The sequence below is a fragment of the Nomascus leucogenys genome, chromosome 19 (genome assembly GCF_006542625.1).
Source record: "Nomascus leucogenys isolate Asia chromosome 19, Asia_NLE_v1, whole genome shotgun sequence".
In the NCBI taxonomy this organism is placed as follows: Eukaryota; Metazoa; Chordata; class Mammalia; order Primates; family Hylobatidae; genus Nomascus; species Nomascus leucogenys.
The window spans coordinates 67,010,803-67,024,920 of NC_044399.1; the positions used below are offsets into that span (position 1 = coordinate 67,010,803).

The window sequence follows — 14,118 nt, forward strand, 5'->3', positions numbered from 1 at the left end:
CACAAATGTCTGGCACAGAGTAAAGCCTCAAAAACTGTTTATTGAGTGAATGAATATGGCCTAGACATTAAAAGATTTTAAAAATCACTTCTGGAGGAGATAGAAAACATGGAACAAGTCTTCAGTCATTTGCAATAAATGAACAGAGAAATCAACAAGATCTTTGAAAAGAACTGGTCTCACTGATATTCTTTATGTGAATAGCCCACAGCCTACCTAGCTTGAATCACAATCCCGCCAGTGGTCACCACTTTAAAGAGTGACTTGGGTGCTCAAAAACAATTTCGCTTATGTGCTTTCAGTGTTCCAATTGTATTTGCATAATTAAATTTCATTATCTCCAAAGTCAAGGTCATCTTCAGTCTAATCCTTGCCTGAATTATCCAAAGACTCTACCATTAACAGGTTTTTCCTCCATTTGTGAAGCAAAAGTGCATGTGTTAATAGACACTCACAGCCAAAATCTGACCTTGACCCCACCCAGCTGGCCAAAAACAAAGAGTCAGATGGAAAAATCTAAAAATCACCTTTCTTTTTGTTTCTAGAGAGTGTAAACAACCACTAACTCGTCAGGTGGGTGATGCTTCTCCCCAAGGGCATCGATGGCATTTAGCCGTGGGCACGGCCAAGGTACTAAGGACTCAAAAATGACCTTGATAATGACAACAAGGACACCATGTCACAAGGCATCTGGACCAGATGTGAAACTTTAGCTGATGCTGATGGGAGTCCGGGTGAGGAAACCTGCAGCCAATGCAGCCAAGGCAATCAGCAGGCACTGGGCAAGGGATGCAGAAAGAGGGGCTTTGATGATGGCTGTTTGCCAGTCAGTACAGAGCATTTCTGCATTTTAGTAATTCCAACAGCCTTTCCATCTGGCGGCAGCCATCCGGTAAGCCAAGATGGGTACACACAAAGACATCCAGGAGCCATGGAGGAAGAAGCAGTCTGATGTAATGCAGTTTCTTCTAACGGATACAAGGCCAAGGAAGGTTACGAGAGCACCAGAAGAAAAGGGGTGAAGGACAGGTCCTGGGGATTCCAACTTTTAATTGATTGAGTAGCCCACAATGTGGACTGAGAAGAATGCACTTTCTTCTGAGAGATACAAGGCCAAGCAAAGTTACAGGACACGAGAAGACTAAAGGAGTTTTCAGGCTAGTGGACAGACATGTTAGCAGAAAAATACAATACCGTAATGGATTGTTTAACTGGACCCATTTCAGTAAAACCCTTTCAGTCATTTCTTCTGGCCTCTTAGGAATGTTTGTCAAAGACAACATTTCCATTGACTCTCTCTTCTGGGTTCTTTCCCATCCCTCAAGTCAGACACAAGGCGCACAGACTGGGATAGGAGGCCAAGTCAGGTTACGTTATTTATAGGATTCACGTGCGCCATGGTGGCGGAAAACACCCAGTTCCTACGGGTGCAACTTACAGCAAGCCTGTCCATCCTGGTTGTTAACCAGCTAAAGTTTGCTCGAAGCCTTCGGTTCATTGCAGAAGAGTGAGCTGGATGCTACTGTGGGCCTGTAAGAGGCCTGAATTCTCACTGGGTTGGTAAGGATTCTTCATACAAATTTTTTGAGGTTATCCTCATTGATACATTCCATAAAGCTGTCAGAAGAAATCCTGACACCCTGTGAATCACCACACCAGTCCACAAGCACAGGGAGATGAATGGGCTGATAGCTGCAGGCTCAAAGAGCTGTGGCCTTGGAAAGGGCTGTAAGTTCCACCACACTATTAGTGGTTCTCGCCGTGCAGCTTGGAGAAGGTGCAATATTCTGGCTCCACCGTTACCGCTAATATAAATAATGTTTGTAAAATTCACACCTAAGAAACAATTTAGGACAGTCAAAAAAAAAAAACCTCCAATGGCCATACCTCTTTGCACTTGCTGATGTGCCAGCAGCCCAAGGCATACAAGCTCAGGCTATTACACTTCTCCCTATTTAACAGATTAAGAAACCGAGGTTTATGTTTGACCCAGCCATCCTGTTCCTGGGTATATACCCAAAGGATTATAAATCATGCTGCTATAAAGACATATGCACACGTATGTTTATTGTGGCACTATTCACAATAGCAAAGACTTGGAACCAACCCAAATGTCCATCAATGATAGACTGGATTAAGAAAATGTGGCACATATACACCATGGAATACTATGCAGCCGTAAAAAAGGATGAGTTCATGTCCTTTGTAGGGACATGGATGGAGCTGGAAACCAACATTCTCAGCAAACTATCTCAAGGACAAAAAACCAAACACCGCATGTTCTCACTCATAGGTGGGAATTGAACAATGAGAACGCTTGGACACATGAAGGGGAACATCACACACCGGAGTCTGTTGTGGGGTGCGGGGAGGGGGAGAGGGATAGTATTAGGAGATATACCTAATGTAAATGACCAGTTAATGGGTGAAGCACACCAACATGGCACAAGTATACATATGTAACAAACCTGCACGTTGTGAACATGTACCCTAGAACTTAAAGTATAATTAAAAAAAAAAAAAAAGAAAGAAACCGAGGCTTAGTGAGATAAAATTTGAAGAAAGGCCCACAGCTAGTGGCATAAAAACTGGCCATAGAACTCATCTCTTCATTCTCAGATCCAGCGTTTTATTTTACGTCATCACTCATAAATTTCCCCTAGAACGGTTATGAGCATCCAAATACCTGTTACTAATGAGAATACTAAACCTGGGCTGGCTCAGCAACTGTACCACTGATAGACAGTCCCATAACAATGGACATATGATCAGGAAGAGGTCTTCTCCTCCATGGAAAATCTGTAAGTTTTCATCATGGAATCATGCACTCTAACAGAGGCTGGTTCCAGGAAGAAGCAGGCAGATTCTGAAATATTCTCCCAGGGTGAACCCCCCTGCAGGTGATCCATCTGACTCAATTTCACCGCAGGGAAGATCCATCTCCGGGGCTCTTTCACATGCCGAACATTCTAGATATGAGACACGATAATTAACTGCATGTTCTGATAAGCTGGCTGACAATGAAAGCTGAGGTTGCTAAGCAGTTCTGAGAACAATTACCATGTAGTTTTCATATTTTGTGACAATGGTCTAAAAAAGAAGCATATTATGATTCCTGGTGGATGAGGCCCCTGCTAGTCATGTTTTAATTATTAACTTAATTATATGGATGAAGCAATAGGTGGTAATTTAGTTCTTCACTGACACTTAATTCTCGCTCGCTCAGCCACCAGGCTGGGGGACTCTTCAGAAGCAATTTGTTTTAGGAATTCATTCTAGACATATCCAGCAGTATCAGGGCTGTACCACCATGCGTCCCTCTGAAACAGAGGCAGGAATGGGTAGGAGGGTGAGTAGGAGAAGAAGTGATATGTCCTGGTAAACTGCCATGATCTGGATACACTAAAATGAGCGAGCGACAGGAGAACTGGCCCAGATGGGCACTGGCTGTGAATGTGAAGCTGAATGTGCCAAGTGTGGTGTTCAAACAACACACTTTCCTCATTAAGTCCAAAAATTATTGGGAGGATATAAGAGTGAATAAGAGGCCGGGCACGGTGGCTCACGCCTGTAATCCCAGCACTCTGGAAGGCCAAGGCCGGTAGATTACCTGAGATCAGGAGTTCAAGACCAGCCTGGCCAACATAGTGAAACCCCGTCTCTACTAAAAGTACAAAAAATTAGCTGGGCGTGGTAGCGGACACCTGTAATCCCAGCTACTCAAGAGGCTGAGGCAGGAGAATCGCTTGAACTCGGGAGGTGGAGGTTGCGCCAAGCTGAGATCGTGCCACTGCACTCCAGCCTGGGCAACAGAGTGAGACTCCATCTCCAAAAAAAAAGAAAAAAAAGTTGGGTCGGGATAGACGTCTACATTTGTGACTTTCATAAGTAGAAGTATCCATGTATGTGAATGTACTTAGCAAACATGAATCACACGATGCTTTTTACTGTTTTGTTTTTTGAGATGGAGTCTCATTCTGTCACCCAGGCTGGAGTGCAGTGGCACGATCTCGGCTTACTGCAACCTCCACCTCCAGGTTCAAGCGATTCTCCTGCCTTAGCCTCTGGAGTAGCTGGGATTACGGTGTTTTGTTTTGTTTTGTTTTGTTTTGTTTTGTTTTGTTTTGTTATTTCAGTAGAGATGGAGTTTTGCCATGTTGGCCAGGCTGGCCTCGAGCTCCTGACCTCAGGTGATCTGCCCCCACTTGGCCTCCCAACGTGCTGGGATTACAGGCATGAGCCACCATGCCCAGCCCTTTTTACTATTTTATAAAGTGTGTTTTTGTGCTCACTGTACAGTATATCATATACATCTCCATAAATGATGTTTATTTTATCATTTTGTCATTTAGTAATAACATAGTTTTAAAATGGTTTATTTTGTCATCTCGTGAATGCATAGTCTTAAAATATATTTTATTAATTTTCTATTGTGGGACATTTGTTTTGAATTTTTCACTATAAATCACAGTGCAGGACAGAACTGCCATCTTTTCCCACTGGCCTGAGGCATTGCTGCTATCACGTCCTAGTTCCCACACATACATGGGTTCGTTCTGGACTCTCTGCTCTGTTGCATTTGTCCTTCAAGCTATTTACACACCATCCCCATATTGTTTTAGTTATTATAACTTTGTCATGTGTTTCCCTGCCCCTCCAAACCTCTGATTTATATTTTTAAATGTCTATGCTATTCTCTCACATTTTCTACTCCAGGTGCATTTTTTTCTTCAGTTTGAAAAACTCCATGAAACATCCCTAAGGTTCTTAAGGGAATTGCTTTGTATTTATAAATTACTTTGTGTAGAACTGACCTACTGGGGCTTCCCACCAGGAACACAATTTGTCTCTGTTTATTCACATCTTCCTTTGTGGCCTTCTGGACAGTTTCACAACTTTTCTTCATATCGAAAGCCTATATTTTCTAATTGATTACTCCTAGTATGTCAGAATGCTTCTGAATTTTTGAATGTTACTTTTTTATCATCTCCATTTTTTTCTATTGAAGTGTTTCTACACAAAGTAATTTATAAATACAAAGCAATTCCTTTAAGAACCTTAGGGATGTTTCATGGAGTTTTTCAAACTGAAGAAAAAAATGCACCTGAAGTAGAAAATGTAAGAGAATAGCATAGACATTTAAAAATATAAATCAGAGTCTTGGAGGGGCAGGGAAACACATGACAAAGTTATAATAACTAAAATAATTTTTCTTAGTGGTTCTTTTTCTTAGTAGTTCAGGTATTAGACTTTCTCAGGCTCTGAAGAAGCAGGTTACCTGTGGTGATGGGGTGGATGACCGCCTGCCTCATACCCAGGTGTGATCACTGCACTGTGATCTTAAATCAGTCACACCACCTTTCCACTCCAAAGTTTCATTGTCAATAAGATGATACATTTCTCCATTCCTCTCTCAGAGAAGTAGCAAAGATCAAGTCAGCAGGCACCTTCTTAATCCGCATTGCCCGACATGGTAGCTACTAATGCTAAGTGACTATTTAAATTTAAATTAATGAAAAGTAAACAAAATTTAGAATTCAGTTTTCACCTAAGGTCCCTTTGGTCACCTTCCAAGTGCTCATAGCCACGTGTGCCTAGTGGCTGCATTTTGGACAACACAAAGAAAGGACACTCTCATCATTGTAGAAAGTACGACTGGATGGCCCTGTTGAAAGCCTGGTGAAAGTACAAGTTAGGTTATTATTGCTGCTGCTGGAGGTCGGACTTCTCATATATACATGAGAAGGGGCACTCATTCACACAGGCCCACACTCCAACATCCATGGGAGCTGCCTAAGCACTCACAAAAACACTCATATTTCATCACTCTATCGAAAGCAGTCACAAAGCAAAGAAAACATAAATTAAACCTTTGAAAAATGGGAGTAAGGGTCAAATAATTGAGTGCACTATTTTTCATAAATGTCATTATCTAGACCACAAATAGATTCATGAACCTTCTAATTACAGCAGCAAGAAAATACTATTTTCTACGAAGTTGCTCATTCAGATTAGCCATTTACAAAAAAAGACATGTTATGTTCTGAACTCTAACATCCTTTATTCATGGTCTGCAATACAGGACTTGGGGCTGTGAGCAGGACGGAGCAAAGAGCAGCCAGAAGAGAGGCTAAATCCTGCTCAGAAGGTGCCTGGATTTCCCTGGCATGAGGCAAGAAGAAGACAGTGATGAATAACAGGTGCTCCCCCCACCACAGGACTTAATAAAGCAGCAACTAATAATAACAACAGCAAGAGCAATAGTATCAACCATTTACTACATTCCAAGGCTCATGCTAAATGCCTTATATACCTTACTGCAATAATTCTTGCCAAAAGACCATTGAGGTAGGTATTTGGCATTATTCCCATTTTACAGATGCAGAGACTAGGTTCATAGAGGTTTAATAACTTACCTGAGGTCACGCGGGAAAGAATTCAGAGTCACGGATCGAACGAAGTATGCATGATTTGAGAACCTATGTTCCTAATTGTCATGTTTCTCGTCTCTGGCCAGGATGGTCCTAAATGGGAGAAACGATTCTACCTGCATAGGAATGTTTGGGCCCTGGTTCCATCCCCCATTCTTCTCAACCTCGGCTCCGTGTGAACTGCAAGGGCCTCACATGGCATGTGGACATCCCAGTACATCCAACTCCATCCACTCCCCTCCCATCTCCTATGAATAGTCCCCGTGCACGCCGTGGAAGTGGGCTCAAGGCTAGTTGTACAAGGATCTCAAGTACCCAGAGTAGGGTCTAGTGGGGAAAAAGATGGTCCCTTGGTCCCAAGACTCCCCGGTAGGGAAGGGCACAGCTGAAGGAGGATCAAAGGAGGGTCCTCTGAAGAACCATTACTCAAAGTTTGATTCTGGGACCAGCAGCATCAGCATCACTGGGAACTTGTTAGAAATGAAAATCTGGGGGCCCCACCCCAGACCTCTTGAATCAGAAACTCTGGAATGAGAGCCAGCAGCCTGTGTTTTATTAAGCTCTCTAGGTGATTCCAGTGCTAAGTTTTAAGGTATATATAGCTTGGATATTGAACCCTCCAAACCTCATGTTGAAATTTGAACCCAATATTGGAGATTGGGACTAATGGGAAGTGTTTGGGTCATGGGGATGGATTCCTCACGAATGGCTTGGTGCAGTCTTGGTGAAAATGAGTAGTTTTCACTCTATAGAGCTGATTGTTAAAAAGAACCTGGCACCTCCCTCCTCTCTCTCTTGCTTCCTTTCTCACTATATGATCTCTGCATGTGCTGGCTCCCCTTTCCCTTTCACCATAAGCGGAAGCAGCCTGAGGCCCTCCACAGATGCAGATGCTGGCACCATGATTTTTGTACAGTCTGCAACACCATGAGCCAAATAAGCCTCTTTTCTTTATAAATTACTTAGCCCCAGATATTCCTTCATAGCAACACAAATGGACCAAGACAGCTTGAGAACCACTGCTCCAAGGCAGCACTTGTTACACAAGTGTGGTCTAACAGCCAGTGGCATCAGGATTATCTAAGAGCTTGTGAGAAATGCAAATTCTGGGCCTCCCCACAGACCTGCTGAATCAGAATTGATGAGGGCCCAGCCCAGCCATTTTTGTCTTAACATCCTCTCCACGTGATTATAAGCCACGCCCAGGCAGAAACACAGCAAATTGCAGAAATCACAGGGAGGGCTTTGATTAATAATAATAACCTTACCTAGATTTCAAGAAGCAAGTAGACTCAAGGTCATTTTAGAACTTTCAAAGTCACGAATTATCTTCATATTTGGAGACACTCAACCTCACAGCATATTAAACATAGCAACCAAAATATGCCCACATTGGACATAATTTATATATGATAATATAACCATGCACTGTATTTTAGTGGGTTCAATGACTTAATGTTACCTTGGAAAAGATTTTGTTAATATTTTCTTTCTGAGTTTTGGAGTTTTTTTAAAACTCTCAATTACTTTTGTAGGTCCTAGTGAAGCTTGCAGAGCTCTGGCACGGGTCTGTATTACCGAGGTCATCTAGATGAACTGGATGTAAATAGATAAGAGTGTGTGAAAGTTACTGGCTTGGCGAATGCTGGAGACAGGTACCAGGACTGTGTCCTCTGTTACTTTAGAGGGAAAAAAGCAGGATATTGTAGCTGTTTAATTTCATCGTTATTCTTTGGACAGGGGTCCAGTACACTACAAACACTGGCTGAAATTATCTAATCCATTTGAGAACCTCACACCAGGGAGGACCGCTTAAATCAAACAGGTCCGCAGAGAAATTTAGTGTGAAAGGACAAGTGAATGTCAATTAAAACCAGTGACTGGCGTTGCAGGATAAGATTTGGACTTTAAGGGCTAAACAGAAAAAATGTCCATCCTTTGGGGTTGTAATCCACGGCAGCAAGTCCTCCTCATAGACCTCAGTAAGATTCTCAGCAAAACAAATGACCTCATTAATTAAATGGGTTAGTACTCTCACCACGCTTTCCTTAATTGCTATTCTGACTTTCGGGAGAGGCATTTTCAAGCCAAATTGAACACCCAGAGCCTCCAGTAATCAATGCCACAATAAGCCCTGTGTGTTCTGAAAGCGACTGCAAAGACACCCGCACAAGATGTGCCCGCAGCTTGCCTCCATCTGCTGAGGCTCCCCATGTGAGCCTAGTGCCTAAATGCCCTACCCAACTGGCTTTGTCCTCCAACCCAGCTAGAAATCCAGGAAGTCCTTCATCATCATTCTCTCCCTACAGAAGACATTTTATTTTAATTTGAAGATATGCTCCACTTCCAGTTTATTTATTGAATACATGTTATGTGAATGCCTTTGATTCTGTGCTAAGTACAAGAGGTAAAGGAATAAACATCATAGGCCAAAATTACTGTTCCATGGGGCTTTCATTCTATTTGGTGAGTTTCTTCTACAGCCTTGAGTGCTGCTCGTTTTGTGTGAGATGTCCCTTTTCTGTTTTATGCCACCCAACATGTATCTGTGTTGCATTTGAGGATAGTGACTTTTTCTTTTTCTTTTTTTTTTTTTTTTTGAGACGGAGTCTCACTGTCTCCCAGGCTGGAGTGCAGTGCACTTGGCTCACTGCAAGCTCCGCCCCCCACCTTCACACCATTCTCCTGCCTCAGCCTCCCTAGTAGCTGGGACTACAGGCACCCGTCACCAAGCCCAGCTAAATTTTTTTGTATTTTTCGTAGAGACGGGGTTTCACCGTGTTCGCCAGGATGGTCTCGATCTCCTGACTTCGTGATCCGCCCGCCTCGGCCTCCCAAAGTGCGGGATTACAGGCGTGAGCCACTGTGCCTGGCCAATAGTGACTTTTTCATAAAAATTTCTTTCCCCATTGCCTAGGACTGCCTGATACACAGCAGTTGCATCAATTAGTAATTGGTTATATTTGTTTGTAAGTAGAATTTGGTTGTAAGTGACAGAAATCCTCTCCTCCCCCCAAAAAAGCATGCAGTGGCTTAAATCAGATAATGATTTTTTTTTTTCAATCATTTAGTTCAAGAGTAGGAGGTCCTGGGCTGTCCTGGTGGCTCCACGATATCCTCCATGCTCCAAGTTCCTCTTATTTCTGTTTTCACTCTTTTTACTGCTCAGTTCCACCCACAAGACTTCTTCATTGTCCTCAGAGAGCCACTGCAGCAATAAAAGTGGCACTCACAGTCCAGACAGTAAGAAAGCAGAAGGCGTAAAGGGAAAACAAGCCAGGCATTTAGGAGGTGCTCCTGGAAACCCCAACTGCATCTTCTCTTGGTATTTCATTTTCCTGAACTATGTCTCAAAACCACATCCTTCTTTAAGAGTGTGGTAATTTTTAAATGTTTCCACTTGGATAAACATCCTTCTGAGAAGTGGAGCCTAACTTTTCTCCCCTTGAGTGCACACTATACTTAGTGACTTGCTTCTAATAAATAGAATGTGGCAGAAATGATGGTGTGTGTCTTCCGAGATTAAATGATAAGTAATACTGTGACCTCTTTCTAGGATCACTCATTCTGGGGAAGCAAGCCGCCATGTTGTGAGGCCACGCAAGCAGCCCTGTGGAGACATTCATACCTGCAGGAATTGAGACCTCCTGCCAACAACCCACATGAATGTCCCTGACCCATTGAAGCTAGGAATGAGCCACCTGGGAAGCAAGTCCACAGCCTCAGGCAAGCCTTCAGATGAGTTGCAGCCCAGGTCAAAGTCTTGACCATGACTTCATGAGTGACCCTGAGCTGAAAACATCAGCTAAGCTGTTCCCAAATTTTTGACACATGGAAACAATGTGAAGTAACAATTGTTTATTGTGCTAATCTGCTAATTTGGGTGATACTTTGTTACACAGCTTTAGATAACTAAAACAAAAGGAGACTGTGAAATATTAGTTTTGGTCATCAATGTGGCAGAGACTGCTAGTTTTCCACAAAAATCTACTTATCACTCTTTGAGCACAGAGCTAGACTATATTTCCCCTCCTTCTTTACAGCTAGGTGTGGCCATGTGACTAAGTGCTCTCAAATGGAGTGTGAAAAAAAGTGATATACACCACTTGTAGGCTTGGCCAAAAAGACCTGCATATACTCCTCCAAACCTTTTCCCTTCCAACCCGACTTTTCTGTTTTTGCCAGAGAGCAGAGCCACAAATGGAAGGAGCCTGGGTCCCTGAGGAATCAAGTAGAAAAGAGTTGCCTTGACAAGGTGAAGACATGCCAAAGGTTAGTACGAGAGCATGAAATAAATTTCTATTATGTTAAGCCACTAAAATTTTGAATCCTTTTCTTTTCTTTTCCTTTTTTTTTTTTTTTTTTTGAGACGGAGTCTTGCTCTGTCACCCAGGCTGGAGTGCAGTGGCATGATCTCAGCTCACTGCAACCTCTGCCTCCCAGGTTTGAGCGATTCTCCTGCCTCAGCCTCCCGAGTAGCTGGGATTACAGGCACACATCACCACGCCCAGCTTATTTTTGTATTTTTAGTAGAGACGGGGTTTTCCCATGTTGGCCAGGCTGGTCTTGAACTGGAATCCTTTCCTTATCTCAGCCTAGACTGTTCTACCAAATATAGAAATATTTCTGCCGCCCCCCTCCCCTCTGCCAAAATTGCAACTATTAGAAAGACAGAGAGATTGCAGGTGAACCCTAGAAGTCTTAGTCTCAGGAATAGTCCATGGATAAGTATATACAGCACCTCCTGGCTGGTGCACAGAGGGAGGTCTGTCTCTGAGACTGTTTAAGGCACTCTAAAGTGGGCAGCATGATCTCCTGAGGGCAAAGTCCTTAGACCCATGATCAGGAGATCATGTTGGTATCTTAAGAAAGTGAGGAGGGGAATTGGATCTTGGGGGAGAAGGAGGTGAATTGCAGGCCTGATCCTACCTCATTATCACTCCCATAGGCACCAAACACTGATATCTAACTCACGCTATCTCCACCCTGGGAGTTCCCTGCTCCATCAAGAAGTGTACAATCTGCCCATGTCCATCCTTATCTCCTCCTTGGCTTACCTAGAAATATTTCCTCCTTCACACTCACTTGAACATTTTCACCACTGTATTGTTATCCTGAAACCTACATACGGCTACCTAAGGGCACCTAAGGAAGGACACCTTTCTGATATTTCATTCATTCATGCATGGAAGCTAACATTTACAAAGACTCTATTACGGCTGATCACAGCCTACAAGGTGCAGCAAGCTCTGGTCCCTGCTTATGACTCCAGTTTTATCTGAGCCACTCCTGCCTGGTTTTCTGACCTCCTGCCAAGTACCCCTCTAAGTCAGTCTTACCCAGGCTCAGAGACTCCCCCTGCTAACAGGATACCAAATACCAAGACCTTAGCTTGTAGGTCTCTGTTGAAATGGTCCCTGCTCTGGGATGCCTCCATGGTACTCCATGAACTAGGTCAGGTCCTCCCATGGTATAGTCTTATAGCTTCTGTACCTCTTCTTTGTGGTCACTATTGAGTAATTGCTGGCATAATAGCCTATTTAATGGTCACCTTTCTCACTAGCCTGAATGCTCGGGAAGAGCAGGCACTATGTGTCTCTGATTTCCCATGCAATAGAAGAATCCTGGAGCCTGGTAGTGGGGAAACATTTCTTGAATGAATTCTTGTGCTAGAGACAGGGAGGCAGGGGCTGAATCTCTTGCCCTGGAGAAGCTAAACTGACTAGAAGGGAAGGAAGCATGTAGACAAATAAACTGTTATATTTGATGAACTGTTTATCCCTTGGATTGGACCTAAAGGCAGCCCTCTTCTCAATGAATCCGACTTAAGGAAAACTATGTTATAACAAGTTCACTCAATAGCCACGGCTCCTGGGAAGCCTTTCTGGGCTGATCAGAGAAGAATTCATAATCTTTCTTAAATGCCACTTTGACTGAAAGGAACTTGTTCTTATTAATTATTATTAATTGTAATTATTCACTCACCCTTCCCCATCCCAATATGTACTTAGAGATATGGCAGAGTTCAGTGAAGGTGACTTACTAATTTCTAATTTGTACAATTTTTCAGGTCCGTCTACGACTAATGGTGGAATCTTCAATAAATCATGATGCATATCCTTGTTTTGGGGAGAAACAGCAGAAAGATACTTATCCACGGTACCTACAGGTAAGAAACCATGATCTGAGGGAATGAGTGAATAGAATATTCCAGTGTTATTTTTGTTTGTGGGGGTATAAAGCCTGCCCTGCCAATGCACTGTGGTATTCAGGGTTTTGAGAGATTCTGGACACATTTCTTTCCACTGCAAGTTACAGAAACACCCTTTCAAGCAGCCTAAACAGTAAGAATGTGGATTGTCTTGTGCAAGAAGTACAAAAGTAAGCTAGCTCCAGGCTGAGATGGTCTGCCTTCCAGTCTAATTCTCTGAAATTTTCTGAGCTTTGCCTGACACTACATGTCTCTTTTTCCTTGGCCAAGTTCCTTCTGTGGTCACTGACTGTCCCTCACATCCACGGTACTTTGAAACGTTACCAAGGTCTGAGCTCTTTCCACAGCTGAGATGCTGGTCCACCACTTTGTTTTTTTGAAGGAGCCTAACATTATTCCCTTTTGCAAATACAATGCCCACAGTGCTCCAAAGAGGGAATGCTGTGTTCATCTCAGATCAAAAATGATCACAAGTAATCGGAATACAACCTCTACTGATGAGGCCCCTTCCACGGGGTGTGTTTGCTGGTATTCTTGGTTAGAACTCATCCTTGTTGAATCCAAAGATGTGCTTGAGCCCTGCCTCCTGAAAAGCCATGGTGGACTGGCCCAGACACTAAAAAGAATGAAAGACCATGTCACATGGATGATGAAGCTAAGAAAAAAGTCTTAACAACAGGAAGGCCTTCTCTCCATCCACCAACATCCACATCATTCCCCTCCACCACCCCAACACTGGGAAAGGATGTCCTGAGTTGAGAGAGCGGAAGAGAATCATGGTATGCATTATCCTGCTTGGGTCATCATAACAAACTACCATAGACTGGGTGACTTAAACAACAGAAATTTATTTTCTCACAGTTCTGGAGGCTGGAAGTCCAAGATCAAGGTGCCAGTGGGATTGATTTCTCCTAAGTTCTTCTCCTTAGCTTGCAGTCAGCAATCTTATCACTGTGTCCTCACACGGCTTTCCTCTATGCAGGCATGCACCTAGTGCCTCTTCTTCGTCTAAGGACACCAATCCTACTGGATTAAGGCCCTTATAATCTTACTTAAACTCCATTACTCCTTAACAAATACAATCACATTGGAGGTTACAACAGCTTCAGTATATGAATTTGGGGGTGGGGGCATACTTAACACATAACAAAGAGCAAGAAGAAAACACAGACATTGGTGTTTTCCCAATACAGGAGCCCTGCAACCCACTGCCTGGCCTGAGGCCCATACTGATGAACAACTCAGTTGCATCTTGGAAAAAGTACAGCAAAGAAGAACAAATTTCTTACTCCAAGTGGAGTTCCAGAAAAGAAGCAGGGAAGTGACCAGATCCTAATGAGAGGGAGCTGTTTATATCTCTAGAGATGTATCACCTCCGATGGCTGCTCAGCAATTCTTTGTGCCCTAAGGCAGTATGGAAGCAGTAGAAAGATTTCTGAGGACCAAGAATGGGTAGAAGTAGAGATGAGAGTCTCC

At 43.2% G+C, this 14,118-nt stretch overlaps 1 pseudogene; it reads left to right on the plus strand.

The window, feature by feature from the left end:
• The first annotated feature begins 676 nt into the window (after positions 1 to 676).
• On the plus strand, positions 677 to 1,809 carry LOC100587450 (annotated as a pseudogene).
• Positions 1,810 to 14,118: the final 12,309 nt, after the last annotated feature.